Here is an 18,866-nt window from a genome sequence, read left to right as displayed (position 1 = left end):
GAGCGGTAGCCCTTTAAACTAGGGCTAGCTCCTCGGCACCGTCCTTTCCAGCCGCCGCTATGAAGAAGCAAGGCAGGGTCAGGAGACCTTCAACACAGGGTCAGGAGACCCTCAACGTTCTGAGGCTTCCTGGGGTAAGAGGCCCCTACCCTACACGCGACGCCGACGCTCTGCGACCACCTCTTGCCGCCTCAAAGCCCAAAGCCACCCCCACTACAGCGCAGCGGCCAATCGGAGGCCGTTGTAGCATCGGGAGTGGCAGCCCTTTAAACTAGGGCTAGCTCCTCCGCAGCACGTGCCGGGCATTGCGTGTCGAAGGAGCGCGACAAAGGGGCCTGCCCCTTTGTATGCCCCTTCGTGCATGCCAGTTCATGACCCCACCTCTCTGAAGTATTTACTGGTCACAATTTCCCATCTTAATTTACTTGCAGTCGGATCCAAACTTGACAGAGGCAAGCTCACCTTCTCTCCATACATTCTCACCATCTTGACCTGCACTACCACTCCACTCTCGACTATACTCTAGCAAGTGTCCACACGAGACTTTCATGACGCAAGGCTATTTTATACCCATTATACACTATAACTCCATCTCTAGGGAGATTTCACCTACCCAGGACCGTATTCGCCCCAACAGAACTCTTATTCCTATCATGATCTCCCCGATTACCCAACTTCTTGGACTGGCCCTTTTCTCTCTCACGCTGTTCATTGCCCAATCGATCACCAAGAAAACCCATATCCTCCATGACTATTTACTTGACTCCAAGCCAGACATCTGTGCTATCACAGAAACCTGGCTCAAACCGACGGATACATCCTTGATTAATCAGCTCCCTACCCACCGATACGATATCTTCTCACTCCCCAGACAAAGGAAAAGGGGTGGAGGCCTCCTCTTAGTGGCCAAAAAAGAGCTTAATCTAACTCTTCAGCCCCACCAAGTCGGTATCTATGCTAGAAGTAGGCTTGTTTAGATCCAATGCGCTCCAAATCCTTCTCACATATGCTCCACCAGGATTTCTAGACTCTGATGCCTCACCCTTGGTAGAAATTATAGCCAAATATCTAAACCTGGATTCCCCAGCCATAATCTTAGGTGATTTCAACCTACATATTGACTCGACCCCTCTTTCATCCAACTGCGAAGCATTCTTAACCTCCCTCACGGCCATGGGCTTCAAGCAACTTGTGAACAAACCTACGCATAAAGCTGGACATACGCTCGACCTCATATTCATTAACTCCAGCTTCACACAGTACACGCCCCCCTCATGCTTCCCAGTTCCTTGGTCTGACCATTCTCTAATTACCACTACTCTCAAGCTGAAAGGAAGACCTTTATTTCATCCTTCCCACACCACACTGCATTACAGGAAATCCTGCAACTCAGAAGCCCTCAGCAACTCACTGGCCAAAGAACTTCCTAACCTCAACCTATCAAACCCGAATTCAGCACTTCTCTCTTGGCACAACATCACAGAAACAGTAGCCAACAGCTTATGCCCCCTCTTGACCAAGAAAATTAACCCTTCGCAAAAAAATAAACAACCATGGTTCTCAAAGGAGCTCCGATCTCTAAAACAAGATCTCAGACAGAAAGAAAATAAATGGCGGAAGACTCCTAACCAGCACACCCTAACCACATATACAGCTACCCTCCACTTTTACAGAAACGCAACTCTTCGAACAAAAAGGGATTTTTATGCCCTCAGAATCCACGACCTGGTATTCGATGCAAATGCCCTCTTCACTTACGTTTCGGAACTTACTAAAACAGCCACTCCACCCATTCCAGAAGGTCAAGCACAATCGAAAGTCAATGACCTTGCACTCTTTTTCCAGAATAAAATCTCCAACGTTCTAAAGCGACTACCATCCAACCCTAACACATCACTCAGTTCTTCATCTTCCTTATCAAAGTTTGAAGTCTCATTAGTCTCCTTCGAACTCACTTTGGCTATGGAGATTGAAACCATTCTCAAGAGAATGAAACCATCCACACACCCACTTGACCAAATCCCGGCTAAGCTCCTACTCCTATTGCCGGTCTCTATCTCCAAACATCTAGCCGATATTATTAACTGCTCACTCTCACAAGGTGTTTACCCAGATGCTCTCAAACTGGCCACTCTCAAACCTATACTCAAGAAACTGAACCTGGATCCTGGTGACCCTAATAATTTCCGACCTATTTTCAATCTGCCATTTGTAGCCAAGATCATGGAAAAAATGGTTAACAACCAACTGTTGGAGTATCTTGAAGAACATAAAATCCTCCACGATTCACAATACGGATTCCGCAAATCTCATAGTACGGAAACTCTCCTCATCTCCCTCACAGACCACCTCAGCATGGGCCTTGACAAAGGACATTCCTTCTTACTAGTGCTCCTCGATATTTCCGCCGCATTCGATACAGTAAACCACCCCATATTATTAAATCGGCTCTCAGACATAGGGATTACAGGATCAGCACTCAGATGGTTTGACTCATTTCTCAGTGACAGAGGCTATAAAGTCAACGTCAACAATAAGGAATCTCCACGCATCAACTCCCCACTGGGAATTCCCCTGGGCTCCTCTCTATCCCCCACCCTGTTCAATATCTATCTCCTGCTCCTCTGCCAATTGCTCAAGTCTTTAAATCTGAAACACTACATATACGCGGACGACATTCAAATTCTGATTCCCGTATACGAATCCCTAGTAAAATCACTCAAGCAATGGGACAACTATCTGCAAATGATTAATCTCCTCCTCGCTGGCCTCAACCTGGTGCTTAATGCGGCCAAGACGGAACTCCTTCTTATCACCCCAGAAGACGACGACCACCTCCTTCAGTCGCACTATAACACTCAAATCACACAAGCAAGAGACCTGGGAGTTATAATCGACAGACATCTGAGTTTAAAGAAGTTCATAAACCTTACCACCAAGGATTGCTTCTATAAACTACAGGTGCTGAAAAGACTCAAGCCACTGCTACACCACCATGACTTTAGATCTGTTCTCAAGGCTATTTTTTTCTCTAAGGTAGATTATTGTAACGCTATTTTAGGTACCCCTGCATCTACCACAAAACCCCTTCAGATGTTACAAAACGCAGCGGCGAGAATCCTGACGAACACAAATCAGAGAAATCACATTACGCCTATACTCAGGGACCTGCACTGGCTCCCAGTTAGCTTCAGAATCCTTCACAAATATATTTATTTTATTTATTTAAGGTTTTTTTATACCGACATTCATGAAATCATTCACATCATGTCGGTTTACAAAAAACAGGGGTGCGAAGAATACAATCTCTCACTATCATCCACAAAAGCATCTACCACCAGGTCCCCCTTGACTTGCAACTTCCACTTAAACTTCACACCTCGGATAGACACATCCGGGAAGCTTACAAGGGATCTCTGCAAGCCCCCCCTTACAAAGTGGTTCACCGATCAACCATCAGAGAATGGGCCTTCTCGACAGCAGGTCTGACCATCTGGAATGCCATCCACCCGGACCTCAGAAAGGAAACTTGTCTACTGACTTTTAAAAAAAAACCTGAAGACATGATTGTTCAGACAAGCCTTCCCCTAACCAAGGCTAGCCTGGCCTTAACACTGCCTGGCCATAGATCTGACGCATGCCTCTAGTACCCACCATCGCTTTAGTTGTATTTACCTTGTTGAAGACTTCTTCCCCTTCTGCATTTTTCATTATCCCAGTTCCATACCCTTGTTTTATTGTAACTTTCTGTTCCTTCTGGTTCTGGTTAACGTTCTACTAATGCCTTTGTTTCATGTAAACCATTCTGATTTGATTTGTATCAAGAAGGTCGGTATAGAAAAGCTTTAAATAAATAAATAAATAAATAAATACGTTTAACATCTTGACCTTGGAATACAAGGCCTTTAATGTTGATACACCTGGATATACTTTGATCTGGCGACTTCAGTTTACTTGATGTACTTTCGGTGTGACTATTAAAACTGGCAGAAACCAAAGAAAAAGTACTTGGTGGCCCATGTTTATTGAACTCCATGCCTGATGTTTTGCGATCTGAAGGCTATGTTCATTGCTTTAGAAAACTAGTGAAAGTGGGTTTTTTTTGTGCAGGCTTTTGAATCATTTGAATAAGATTGATATGTTGTAGATGTTAATCTGGCTTTTTAAATTGAATCCTAGACAGTGATTATGAAAGAATTTGGCCATGAATGCTGTGGGAATTTATGTGGGGAACCATAGTGGAAATACTTCAGGCTATGAAACATAGAAACATAGAAATGACGGCAGAAGAAGACCAAACGGCCCATCCAGTCTGCCCAGCAAGCTTCGCACTTTTTTTTTCTTCTCATACTTATCTGTTTCTCTTGGCTCTTAGTAACCTTTTGGTTCTATTTCCCTTCCACCCCCACCATTAATGTAGAGAGCAGAGTTGGAGCTGCATCTAAGTGAAATATCTAGCTTAATTAGTTAGGGGTAGTAACCGCCGCAATAAGCAAGCTACACCCATGCTTATTTGTTTACCCAGACTATGTAATTCAGTCCTTGTTGGTTGTTGTCTGTATATAGATCCTCTTTTCTTCATTCCTCCTGCCGTTGAAGCAGAGAGTTATGTTGGATATGCATCTTAGAAATCAACATGAAGATTGTTTGTCATTATACTACTAAGGTAACTAAGGTAACTTTAATTGTGTCTGCTTTAAGTTGCTGTTTAATAATATTTTGTTGCGTATGGCTGTTTTTGTTTTTTTTTAAATAGAGATTCACCTAAGACAGTGAACAATGTGTAGTAGAAATTTTTTTAAATAAATACATGTTATGGCTCACAGATAGGGTAGAAGCAGAAGGCTTCCCTCTATAAGTTTTGTACAAAGTGATATACAGTATCTGGATGTGGGCTGTCTGCACACAGGTACGTATTATGAACCTGGGACCCACGTCAGCTGTATTTCATGTTTTTTTCCTCTTGATTTCAGTCCTGGAACTTAACTCTTTTTTGTGCACAATGACATTTTTTTTTGTGATGTGGGGATACCATGCTGCTGCTGCACATGTGGTCATGTAATGGCATAGTGTGCACTCATTATTTGGGTTGGAGTTGAGGTAGTAGACAAGAGAGAAATACCTTGGGGTTAAATCATTTTCTTATACTTATACCCTGATGAAAACCCCAGCACGAAGTTTAAACTTTGGATTACAATGTAAATATTGGCCCCTTTGCATCTTTTTGTGATGGTTCATTTCCATTTCACTTTTTCCAGTTGCCCCTTACACCTGATTATTTTGTAATCTCTGTGTCCATAAATGCCTATGAGTGAGCTGCTATGGGATTAGATATTTATTTATTTATTTAACACTTTTCTACACCGACCTTCATGAAAAAATTTTTCATATCAGATCGGTTTACATGTAACAAAGGGTAAAAAACATAAACATAATCAATTAAACCAGAGCAGAAGTTACATATAACAAGGGTAGATAACTTGGGGGCTAGGCTAGTCAGAGGTAAGGACAGTGTAACTGAAACTGAAAAGAACTAGAAAGGCAATGAACAAAAGAAACAGCGGCTTAATTATAACATCTAAACATGGTGGGGCGTTAGCCTGGAAAAGTAGAGTCCTGTCTGGTTGACAATTAATGACTTAGAAAGTTATGGGAAGGCCTGGAGGAAGAGCCAGGTCTTAAGTTTTTTTTTCGGAAGGTTCGAGGGCAAGGTTCTAGTCTGAGGTCTGTGGGCATATTGTTCCAGATGTTTGGACCCACTGTAGAGAATGCTCGTTCTTTGGTGGATGATAAGCATGTGGATTTCGTTGGGGGAACTTGCAGGGTACCTTTGTATGCTTCTCTTATAGGTCTTGAGGATGAGTATAATTTGAGAGGAATCTGGAGGTCTAGTTGTTGCTGATTGTATATGGTTTTATGAATTGTGGTGAGGGCCTTGGGCAATATTCTATATTTTATTGGCAGCCAATGAAGGTTCTGTAGTATGGGAGTGATGTGAGATCCCCTGTTGGTGTTGGTTAGGATTCTGGCAGCAGCATTTTGGAGCATCTGTAATGGTTTGAAAGAGGAGAAAGGGAGTCCGAGAAGGAGAGCGTTGCAATAATCTGTTTTGGAAAAGAGCGTGGTTTGGAGCACAGACCTGAAATCCTGGAAATGGAGGAGAGGTTTGAGACTTTTCAAGACTTGGAGTCTGTAAAAACAATCTTTGGAGGTGTTGTTGATGGATTTCTTTAGATTCAGGTGGTTATCGAGGATAACTCCTAGGTCCCTTACTTGTGTGATCTGGGTGTTGGGAGATGTCAGATGGGTTAGGGCTGAGTTGTCGGAGGAAATGAGAAGGAGTTCTGTCTTGGATGCATTGAGGACTAGGTTCAGACTGGAGAGTAGGCAGTTAATAGCTTGAAAGCAGCTTTCCCAGTAGGTGAGCGTTTTAGAGAGTGATTCTGTTATGGGGATCAGAATCTGTACGTCGTCTGCATAGAGGTAGTGGATTAATTTTAGATTTGTATGCAGCTGGCAAAGGGGGAGGAGGTAGATGTTGAAGAGGGTGGGGGATAAGGAGGATCCTTGAGGTACGCCTAAAGTTGATTTGACGTCTGAAGATTCTTTATTGTTAATTTTCACCTTAAAGCTCCTGTTGCTGAGGAAGGAGGAGAACCATTTGTGTACGGATCCTGATAATCCAATTTCTGAAAGTCGATTTAGTAGGATGGAGTGGTTCACGGTGTCAAAGGCTGCGGAGATATCTAGAAGGATCAAGATGAAAGACAGTCCTTTGTCAAGGCCCATGAGGATGTGGTCAGAGAGTGAGATAAGGAGGGTTTCTGTACTAGATGATTTACGAAAACCGTATTGGGATGGATGGAGGATATTGTGTTCTTCCAGATAATCTGAGAGTTGCGTATTTACCAGTTTCTCCATGATTTTGGCCAGAAAAGGTAGGTTAGAAATGGGGCGGAAATTGGCAGGATCTCTCGAGTCCAGGTTGGGTTTCTTTAGGAGGGGCTTGAGGGAGGCCATTTTTAGACTGTCGGGGTATATTCCTTGGGAAAGTGAGCAGATTATGATATTGGTCAAAGATCATGGGCAAAGATTATGGGCAATTGATCAATGATAGCCTGTTCAGGGGCTTGTAAAGTCACTGTGGAGGTGTGCTTAGGATTCCTGGTAACAGTAGAGAAAAATCACTTTTATGTAAAGCAATATTTTCCTACTTAGGGTTTATAGTGTTGTCTACAATGAGGGAAGTATTTTATTTTAGCTGGCTCTTGAATCGACACAATCAAAATGTTACCTTAGTAGTACATTGACAAACAATCTTCATGTTGATTTCTAAGATGCATATATTTCATCGCTAAATCTATTCAGTAAAGACAGTAGTTAAACAGAGGTATATTTTCAAAGGCTTAGCTACTATGTTGGTATAAATGGGGTTAATAAAGCTGGAATGGCTGAATCCAACCAAGAAGAATTTGAGGGATTAAAAGTAGGTATGTTGTGAAAACAAAGTGCATGTGTTTAGCGCAGTAAAAAGAGGCATTTGCAGAGGTATAACTTGGTTGGGGAAAAAATGACACAAGCATAATAAAGTTTAAAAAATGTATGTGCATAGCACAAGGCTTCCCAAACCTGTCCTGGGGACCCCACTGTCAGATTTTCAGGATATGCAGAATGAATATGCATGAGATAAATTTGCATATCATGGAGACTCAGACTATGTAAATTTATACCATGCATATTCATTCTTGGATATCCTGAAAACCTGACTGGTTATGTAGTCCTCAGGACAGGTTTGGGAAGTCCTGGCATAGTAGATGTTTGTATTTTACACAATCATTTTAGAAGGTATAAGTTTAGATGCATATGTTTTGCTGCATGATATATGAACATTCAAACACAAAGCATGTCTGAATAGCAGTTGGCTTTGTGCGGCCTAAAAAGGAGGTTTGTAGAGTGACAGTTAAGTGTCCTATGGAAAATTTACCCCATAGGTTTAACTTCTATGTATCAGGGTATTGTGTTACTTAGGTCTTGATGTACCAGTATTACAATTTCTATTGTTTTAAGGATATTCCATTGTAATTATGCTATGATACGAATATGACAACACCAAACTGTTCAGTCTTCCCACTATTGTACTAAAATATTATTATTCATTTGTATAGCACTACCAAGCATACACAGCGTTCTACAGAGACACAGAAGAGACAATCTAGGTGCTTATCTAGCTGTAGACCCTTAGCTTACGTAGAATAGCTAAGAGTCTTTCTATTACTTTAATGACTGTGAAAAGCACAGCGATGAATCAGATACCCACTTTACCTTATGCAGAACTCTCTTATTTCTGCATGAGGACCTCATGCTACAACTCATGATGTCACAATGGCACTTGGGAAGTGTGTGCGTGAAAAATCAGCATCAGATTTTTGTGTCGTGTGAGTCCTGCATAGTCATTAAGTACTGGTGATGCTACTTGAGACCAACTTATGATTATAAGCACTCTCTTCCGTGTTCTTTCATTGTCAGAGCTGTTCAGCACCGGTTTGGGATTCTGTCACTGGGTAGGCAAACTGGACATCAGTCAGATCTCTCTTATATCCACATATTACTTATATAGGCAACTGAAGTCTCAAGTACAATGGCAATACATCAAAGGAAAACAAATATTAATATTTTTGCAAGAATGAAATATATTATGGGAAGATAATAGGACTATGTTTATATGTTTTATAGTGCATAGAGTCTTTTTTTTTTTTGCTAGGGGGAATATGCCATCATGTTCGGCATTAATCCCAGAATTAATGTTAGAACAGAATCTAGTGAATTAATCATGATGTCCCAGTTAATGGACTGTTTTTCCTGGCATGAGGCCACTGTGGATAGCAAGTTGAACACTGTGCTATTTTTAGTGTTCTAACAGTAACTCTTCCCATTGCTAACTTTATGAATCATGATGAAAAACATTCCCAGTTTTTTAAGTCCCAGTTCAGCCTGGTGAGTGCTGGCTCGTGTGACATCTGCCAAAAGGGAGAGATAGATTTTCTTCCCACCCAATGATTATTATCTTCAGGACAGTAAAGGACAACATTGCAGTTCCAGCAGAAGAAGTACTTTTGGTCAATGGGGCAATGCATTTGGCCTGGAGAGCCTCTGCCATCACATATATATATACGGTGCTACTAGTAGTTTACTTTTGTTTAGTTCAGCAGTTTTTCTCTTGCTGCTTTGGCCTTCCAGCTCAGTTGGAACTGGCCTCTACTGGTCTATGATGCCACTCACAACCATCTGAGATTTTTTTTTTAATATCTCTCTGCCAACTCAGCCCAAAGCTTTGTAGCAACAGTCTCGGTCAGGAGCTATAAAAAAGCAGTGCCCTCCAGAACTTGGTAATATGGATCCCTAAGTCTGGCCAGCAGGTGTCACTATTGAACAAAGACTGAGACGCCCTTCCCTATGGAGTGTAAATGTTGTAGTTTATGTATTTTTTTGAAAAAATATTTTTTTATTCTTCCATTTCTTTACCAGACTTCTCTGACCAAGTATAAAGGTGGGAAACTCCATTTTATTGCTTTTGTCCCTGTGCCTTTACTCCTGTTGCGTCCGTTGTTCTCAGATGGCTTCGACCTCTGTGCCTCACCTTTCTTCCTTCTCTCCCCTCAAGCCTTGGGAAGATGGCTGCTGCTGCGTCTTCATGATGCTCTCTCCGGTGTCCCCGGATCGGCAATGGCGACGGTGTTCGCCATGATTTTCCTGAGGGCCACCTAGAGTGCTCGTGCGCATGCCACCCACGTCTTTATCCTCATCATGGCGGGAACCTCGGGGGTGTCCCCTCCGAGTGACGTCATCACATCCTGGTATTTAGCCTGCCCTTCATTTGCTAACAAACTGAGTTAGCAAGGATTGGATTGCCTCCGGTCTGCTCTGCCACTTCCCAGCTGCCGCAGGAAGCTCTCTCTGCCCTTTGAGGTATTTTTCCACTAACCTGGGTACCCGCTCCTCGGGGGCCCTTCTGCTCTATTTCAGGTACCTATCTTGGGATACCGGGTACTCGCTCCTCGAGGGCCTGCTCTCCCTAATCTGGTGCCTGCCACTGAACTACTTCTGCCTGCCAGGACCTTCAACAATACAGCTTTCTACTTCAGTGAGTACTAACCCTTCAGTCTGTCTCATCTTCAGCTTCAGCGCTCGGTGTCCACATCCGGGACCTGTTCCTGCTATGCCGCGCTGCCTATCACCTACTCGAGTGTGAGACTGGCTCTTCTGCTGAGGACCCCTGTACTACTTCACTGGGTTACCTTCACTGCTGCCTGCTCCCCGGGCAGTACCAATGAGCTGTAAAATAAATACAACTTCTCTGGTCTGCATGTATAGAGTCTAGCCTAGTACTGCGGTTCCTCACGGGGCTTCTCCCCGTGGGAGTGGCCATCTCCGCAGTACCCAAGAACCCACTCCAACACCTCAAACCCTAACAACTCTTAGTTTCAACGGTTTTTATTCTGCGCAAGAAAAACAGGTCCTGGCTTATGCGGCCCAGGAAATAAGTCAGGTACAACCATATGTTAACAGAACTTTTTTAGTCTCTCCCGTATTCTCACAGCTCCCTTCTCTCCCTCCCCTCCCCGTTTCCCTCCCTCCTTCCCCCTTTTTTCGCTAGCATTCCCCCCCCCCTTTTTGCACAATATGATCTCCATGCAAAAATGAAAAAAGTCCTGAGTCCTGTTATGTCACTAAGCCACCCCATGAAACCAAAGATTCCAGAAGGGATGGTGCATCACAATCAGTCATCTAAGATCAAGCTCCTAGTAGGGCCTGGAGATAGGCATCCCAAATCCGCAAGAATTTACGTCAGTGGAGAGGAGAAGTTTTGGATGCCAAATTCTCCGGCTGCATCATTTGGTGTAGGGCATTCCTCCACATTCAAAAGGTCGGTGTGTCGTGGCTCCTCCAGAGAAGCAAAATGAGTCTTTTCCCCACTAAACAGGCTTTCTGAGTAAGCACATGAGCCTCCACCCCCGAATCAATGACGAAGAAATGCAACCAAATAAGAATACCTTCAGAGAGAGGGGAATGGAGATGTGAAGGAGCTCCACTAGATAATTTGCAATACGAGCCCAAAAACACCGATTTGGGGGACAGGCCCAAAATAAGTGGGAAAGAGTACTAGTGGACTCGTTACATCTCTCACATCATTCTATTTCCCTTAAATTAGCTTTAAATATATGATGGGGGATAAATACGCTCTCCAGAGGAATTTATATTGCATTTCCCTGTAATACATATTACATGTTACCTTTGAGATCTGTTTAAAACAGGATTGAATATAGAAGGTGTAATGGCAAAAGCACTTTCTTTATTCCACCTCTTAGCCAAAATAGAACTGGTATCTACATTCACAATTTTTTTAAGGCTTTATGAGCTGCAGACAGAGATAGCATTTGATGTTTTTCTAACAATAAGACTGCATTCACAGCTCTAAATGCCGCTGGTCGTCTAGTATCGGGTGGTAAGGATTTGACATAATGTTGCAACTGTAAGTAGGGAAACATGTGGGAGGCTCGTAAGCCATAAAGGTCTTTCAATTGAGAAAAAGTTAGGAGTGTTCCCTCTCCATCAAGGATGTGACCAAGTTGGGTAATGCCCTGCTAGGCCCACACATAAAAAGCTGCAGATTGGGATCCAGGCGTGAACTGAAGGTTACCCTGGAGGGGGAGGAGGTAGGCACATAGTGGTGGGATTCTCAGAAATTTGCTCAGTTGTCTCCATGCTTGCCTCATCGGCTCATTTTGTCTAAGCGCTTCTGGCAGGTCAGCCAATGGTACTTGTACTATAAATCATAAATCTAGAGGGTCCACCAATGCACGGTTGGCAGTGATATTTATATATGTAGAGGATCCCAAAAGCCATTCTCACACTATGCATAAGTTGCTAGCTAGATTTATATAAAGGGCCAGGTCCGGAACTCCATGCCTCCCCAGCCCCATCTCTCCTGTAACCATTTCAGGTGCATACATGATTTTTTTGCCTCGCCAGAGAAAAAGACGGAGGGTTTTATCCAGATCTAGGAGATCCTTTCGTTTAACATGGAGGGGCATATTCTGTAGCACATATAGCCATTTGAGGAGTAAAATCATTTTGAAGATATTAATACGACCCCCTAATGAGAGCAGTAAATCTCGCCAGGCCTGCATCTTGTCTGAGTGTGTTGTTATTTATTTATTTATTTATTTATTTTTGGTTTTTATATACCGGAAGTTCCTGTATACAATACATATCACTCCGGTTCACATTTAACAGAAATAACTATCGCCGGGGAGGCGGTTTACATGGAACATATCGAATTAATAAACGGATAATATATAATAAAGTACAATCTATTGGGAAAAACAACTAAGATCAACTTAGAACACAACTTGGAAACATATAACTGAAGTAATATAAACATTAGATTATTGCTGTAAGGCAAGGATGGTTGTTGTTCTTCTTGCTTTTAGCTCTCTGGGAAAGCTTGACGGAAGAGCCAAGTCTTGAGTTTCACTTTAAAAGTAGTATGGCACGGCTCAATGCGGAGGTCCGGTGGTAGGGAGTTCCAGAGAGACGGGCCCGCTATAGATAGAGCACGTTTCCTCAGGGTAGATTTTGCAGGTTGGGTGATCATTCTGTTCTGGTATGCCCTTCTGGTTGGTTTTTTAGAGGAGTGTAGTTGAAGCTGGAAGGTTAAGTTGAGTGGAGAGATGTGATGTAGGGCCTTATGAATCATCATGCAGGTTTTGAACTGAATCCTATATTTGATGGGCAGCCAATGGAGATGCTGGAGGATCGGGGTGATATGGTCCCTTTTTTTGGCGTTTGTAAGTATCCTTGCAGTGGCATTCAGTACCATCTGGAGTGGTTTGGTGGTGTATGCTGGAAGGCCCTGCAGGAGTGAATTGCAGTAATCTAGTTTAGGGAGAATGATGGCTTGGAGTACTGTGCGGAAATCCCTATAGAGTAGAAGAGGCTTTAGTTTCTTTAGCACTTGTAATTTAAAGAAGCATTCTTTTGTAGTGTTATTTATGAATTTATTGAGGCTGAGTCTGTTGTCTAGTAGTACTCCCAGATCTCTGACTTGAGGTGCAGTGGCATATCCTGAGGTGTCTGGAGAGTTGCTGGATGTTGGCGTGGCAGGTTGATCCGGTGCTATTATGAGTATTTCCGTTTTGTTGGTGTTTAGAACCAGGTTGAGGCTGGTTAGAAGATCGTTGATGGATGAGAGACATTTTTTCCAGTAGTCCATGGTTTTGTGTATGGTCTCCGTGATAGGGATGAGAATTTGTATATCATCCGCGTATAAGAAATGGGTGAGCTTGAGGTTAGTAAGTAGATGACAGAGTGGGAGAAGGTAAATGTTGAAGAGGGTGGGGGAGAGTGATGATCCTTGTGGTACTCCCATCTTGGCTTGGATGGGGTGAGATTCCTTGTTGTTTATCTTAACTTTGTATGTTCTGTTCTCTAGGAAGGACTTAAACCAATTGAAAGCTGTTCCTGTGATACCGATGTCTGTAAGACGTTGTAGTAGGCTAGAGTGGTTCACGGTGTCGAACGCTGAGGAAAGATCCAGAAGCGCGAGGAGACAAGGTTGGCCTTTTTCGAGATTGAAGATAATGGTGTCCGTTAGTGTGGATAATAAGGATTCGGTGCTCTTTTTCTTCCGGAATCCATATTGGTTAGTGGTGAGGATATTGTTGTCGTCAAGGAATTCAGAAAGTTGTCTGTTGACAATTTTCTCCATGATTTTAGCTAGCATGGGGAGGTTAGCTATAGGTCTGTAGTTAGCCGGGTCTGTGGTGGGAAGGTTGGGTTTTTTGAGGAGAGATTTGAGCAATGCTAACTTGAGTTGGTCCGGAACTTGGCCTTGGGCGAGGGAGCAGTTAATGATATCTGCAACTGGCTTGGCAATGATGTCAGGGATTGAACTCAGCAGGTTTGATGGTATATGGTCTAAGGGGTGAGAGGACGGTTTTATCTTCCTAAGGATGTTCGCTATTTCTAGGGTGGATGTGGGTTCAAGAATTTCAAGCGCTGCTGTGTATGTGTTGGTTTGACGGGCGGTTGCTGTAGCTGATTGCGGGCTGTGGTTGCTTGCATGGCTTGTGTGCGGCGTAGGCCCTTTGAGGGGGGCTATGAGTGCGGTGATTTTGTTGTCGAAAAAGTCGGCAAGTTCACTGGCTTTTTTAAGAGCTTGTTCATCTGGGATGTTTGGTCCAGGAGGTTTAGTGAGGGCTGAGACATAGGAGAAGAGGGCTCTTGAGTCAAATGAGAAGTGGTGTATCTTTTTGGAGAAGAATTCTCTTTTTGTTTTGTTGATTTCGTTTCTGTAGATGTTGAGGCATGATTTGTAGTTGAGGAGGGTTGTTGTAGATGGGCTTTTACGCCATTGGTTTTCCTTGCTTCTAAGCTCGTGTTTACGAGCTTCTAAGCTCGTGTTGTAAGAGCGGGGAGCTGTTTAAAGCATATAGAGTCATAAGGTCAGTGTACAAGTTTTTCCCCAAGTATCGAATAGTGCCTTCTGCCCAGTGTAAGGGGAAAGGCTCTTCCCAGCTCTCCTGAAGGGTGGAAGGGTAACCCAGAGCTTCTGATTTATCCCAATTTATCTTAAGGCCAGAGAAGGCCCCAAAGGTACGAAATACCTGTAATAAGGGTGGCAGCGACCGTTTTGGCTCGGTCAAAAACACCAAGATATCATCTGCAAAGGCCGCATACTTAAACACTTTTCCTTGAAGTTGTATCCCTCTTATCTCTTTGGTGGCCTGGATAAACCTTAATAGGGGCTCAAGAATCAAAAGGAACAGGAGAGGGGAAAGAGGGCACCCCTGCCTAGTCCCCCTGTTGACCTGAAACATCATGGACTGTGAGCTGTTCGCTAGAATTGTGCCTTTACTCTTATTATTTTGGTAGGGTCCACAGAAAGATCCTACTTCTGCAGGAACTGCTTTTTCTTGCAATTTGGGTAGACAAGTAGGGACATAGCTTCAATAGTGAACATGTGCATATGTACCACCAACTTAAAAAAAATGTGCTGTACACCTGTCAGAACCCAATTTTCTCTGTCTCCATGACACATCAACAAGCTCTCCGGGAATATGACCCTGACACACCACAAACATTCAAGTCTCCTTCCTGCTTCACCCTCCCCAACAGTTCTTCTACATAAGCCCAAGATCAGCAGCAGACTACCAAAAGATGGATCCCCAGTCTCCCCCAGAATGGTTAGTGAGTACCATGCAGGGATGGTACTATGCCCCTGCTGCTCTATGCCCCTGCATACAACACATATAATCATCAACAGATCTTGTTTTATATTAATCACTATCTGATGTCCTTTAGCAGGACTGGCTTTAAGCTAACTGGCACCCTGTCTGAAAACTGAACTTGGTGCCCTTTTCCTCATGAAACATAATGGCTTCACTTATGCCACTGCTTGTAACCTCAGGGATTTCTTCTCCCCACCAGCGTGATCAGTAACCAGTCTTCCCCCTAATCTTTTCCTCCCCCAACAGTGACAAATTTAGGTTTTTGCCATTTCCAGGCACTGCTAATGCCATCACTTTTGCCCCCTTCTAACTCTGGAAGGTTGGATAACACAAATGAAGCGTGTAGTCTATACAGAACTGAACAGAACTCCAATATAAACCCTGCACCTTGAGTTCTACAGACATGCCCTGCATCTAACTCCTTCAACAATGCATATAAAGTAGCACTAGGAGGATGACCTTATAACGCGCTGTACAAAAAACAAAGTAAATCTCAGTAAGAGCAAATCAATGCACTCCACTACCAGGCACATTGTGAAGTAAAAGAAAGCACTATAAAAAAAAGCTACTCAGAATCTATCTAGCAAACCTGCCATGCCATAACAGCACTATTTCCCAGGAATGAAATAACAACAGCCTGACCTATGAAAAGACAGTACTACAAATATTACATCAGGCCCTAGAACACCAATACACTTCCTATTGGGAAAACAGAACAAGCCTTACACAGAAACTACAAGTTAGCAGAATCCCACAGTCCCACACACAGAATGCAACAGATCCTTATCAAATATAGAATAGGTGACCACAAATTAGAATTAGAAATGTGCAAACAAGAATTGAAATGGAAACAACCAGAAATCAAACTCTGCAAGCAGTGCAACACTGGAGAAATAAAAAGAGAAATGCATTTCCTCTTGTACTATACAAAATATGAAGATATCAGAGACATACATTTCCAACGTTGACATTCCAATCACTAAACTGAACATAAAATGCTTTTTTTCTACCTTTATTATCTGGATATTTTCATTTTCTAGTTAAGCTGATCCTGTCCTCTTTTTTTTTTGCTTTCTTCTTGTGGTCTTCTTCTAATTCTTTTTCCTGTTTCCTTTCCTTTCCATTTTCTATTTCTTTTCCTTGTCTTCTTTATTTCCTCCCCTAGTCTCCATTCCAAATTATCCCCATTCTGACTCTCTCTCACCAACCTCTTCATTTCTCTCAACCACTCCTTTTCCCTTTCACCCCTTCAAAGTTCTTCCATCCCCTTCATTCACTCCTTCATGCTTTCCCATCCCCCAGTGTCTACATCTTTTATCTTACACCCTCCCTCATCCCTTTCCATCTTCAGTCTCTCTCCTTTTTCTCCCCATCCCACCTCAGTCTCTTACATATAAAACTTTTTGCAGACCTCAATCTCCTTTTTTTTTTGTAATACAATTTTTATTGAGTGATCCTCAGACACAATATGAAACTTTGCCGATAACAGACAAGCAAACATAATACAGCAACGATATTGATGACACAAATCACAGAACCATGAGGAAACACTCCTCAATTTTCCCCCTTCCAGATATCTATAACTGTGTCTAAGACATCTCTAGAGCCACCCTAGAGAATACTCATGTCGCCAACAAACTAGGAGAGGCTGCACTCTGATACCTCCCCCAGTCTGACATATTGAACAACTATAGCGGGCTAGCTCTGCTTAAACAAGAAGGAACAGGAGCCCAGTATGCTTATCCCCAAACCCTCACCCTCTCCAAACCTCCCCGTTCCGCTTCTCCCCCTTTACCCCCCTTCAACCCCCCCCCCCCCCCCCCCTTCCCATACCCAAGGCCTGGCTGACAAACCAGTTGAGACATCCATGTATACTAGAGTCCAATCATAACATTGAAGGCATGGGTCTATCACTAACCCAAAAAACAAAAAAAGAAGAACAAACAAACATCAGGCATTGAGGATCAAGCTGCGAGCCCGATGTGGCAAAGTCTGCACATATACCTCCCAGGTCTCCAAGAAAAGTCTTCGGTGCGTTGGCGACAACTTAGAAGTAAAACTGTCCATATACATCATTCGATGAAAATGATTACGCCAAGTCCAATACGATGGTGCAGATATCTCCAACCAATTAAGTAGAATAACTTTTTTCCCCACCAGCCAGGCCTTTTTAATCAGAGTTCTCAATCCCGCTTTTCTTATAACCGACTGGGGAATGCAATCAAAAAGAATCAGCTGCGGGGTAACTTGAAAACGTATTTTCAGGAGGCGTTGTAAGTAATTTACAATTTTCTGCCAGAACTGTTGAACAAGGGGACAAGCCCAGAATGCGTGAGACAAAGTGCCAATTGCAAGGTGACAACGAGGGCATGTCGAATCTGTTATGAGCCGCGCTCTCCACGCAACCTGTGGAGAGACAAAGGCCCTCCGCAGAAACTTGTATTGCATTTCCCGGTAATACATATTTTCACTGGACCTTTTTAAATTCCCCATACATGCAGAGAAGATTGCCACTGTAACCGTGAATACTCCATCTTTGGTCCAACGCTCTACTGAAGTCTCATAGGTACGCTGTGACATACCTCGTTGAAGAGCCCTATAATATGTCGAGAGAGATAATGGCCGCTCCCTTCCCAACTGAAAAAAGGATTCTAACGCCGCTAAATGTGTGGAAGTCTGAGTACCAATCTGCAATGATAATATGTAATGTTGGATTTGTAGATACCCAAAGAACTGGACCCGGGTCAAACCATATATACGTTGTACTGTGGGGAACGGCATTAGTATCCCTTCCGGGTTCACCAAGTGCCCCAAATGAGTGATACCCTTCGAGGCCCATCCCCGCAGACTAACATCTTGGGATCCTGGTAAAAACTCTGGGTTGCCCTGAACTGGGAGAAGGTAAGGGTTACATCGAGGCAGTCCCAACTTCTTTGTAAGGTATTACCAGGATTTTCAAAACGGGACAACCAGTGGATTCCGAGAGATTGCAGACGGTAGCTCCTTCCCCGGCCCCATCAGTACATAGGTCAACGCGAAGGGGGCCACCAATGTGGATTCAGCCACCAAGTCAATACAAAAGGGGATTCCCAATATCCATTCCCTAACAATCCGGAGGTTGGCCGCCACACAATAAGACTGAAGGTCGGGAACTCCCATTCCCCCTGCTCCCCAACGCAACATAAGCCAGGACAATGGTATGCGCGCCTTTTTCCCCTGCCAAAGAAATGCCCGCATCATCTGTTGAAGGGCGGCCAAATCGTTACGTTTTAGAATAAGAGGTAGGTTCTGCAACACATACAACCATTTAGGTAGTATGATCATCTTAAACAAATTAACTCGCCCCCCTACGGAAAGAGGGAGGCTTTTCCAAAGTTTGAGCTTATCTCTCGTGAGTCTCAGTAATTTTTGGATGTTTAAGTCGTATAACTTAAGTAAATCTAAGGCTATATCAATCCCCAAATATTTTATTACACCGTTCGCCCAGTGCAGTGGGAAAGGGCCCTCCCACTGCTCCTGTATAGACATCGGGAATCCCATGGCCTCTGATTTCTCCCAATTAATGCGAAAACCCGA

The sequence above is a fragment of the Rhinatrema bivittatum genome, chromosome 4 (assembly GCF_901001135.1).
Source record: "Rhinatrema bivittatum chromosome 4, aRhiBiv1.1, whole genome shotgun sequence".
Lineage (NCBI taxonomy): Eukaryota > Metazoa > Chordata > Amphibia > Gymnophiona > Rhinatrematidae > Rhinatrema > Rhinatrema bivittatum.
This window is presented reverse-complemented; position numbering follows the sequence as displayed.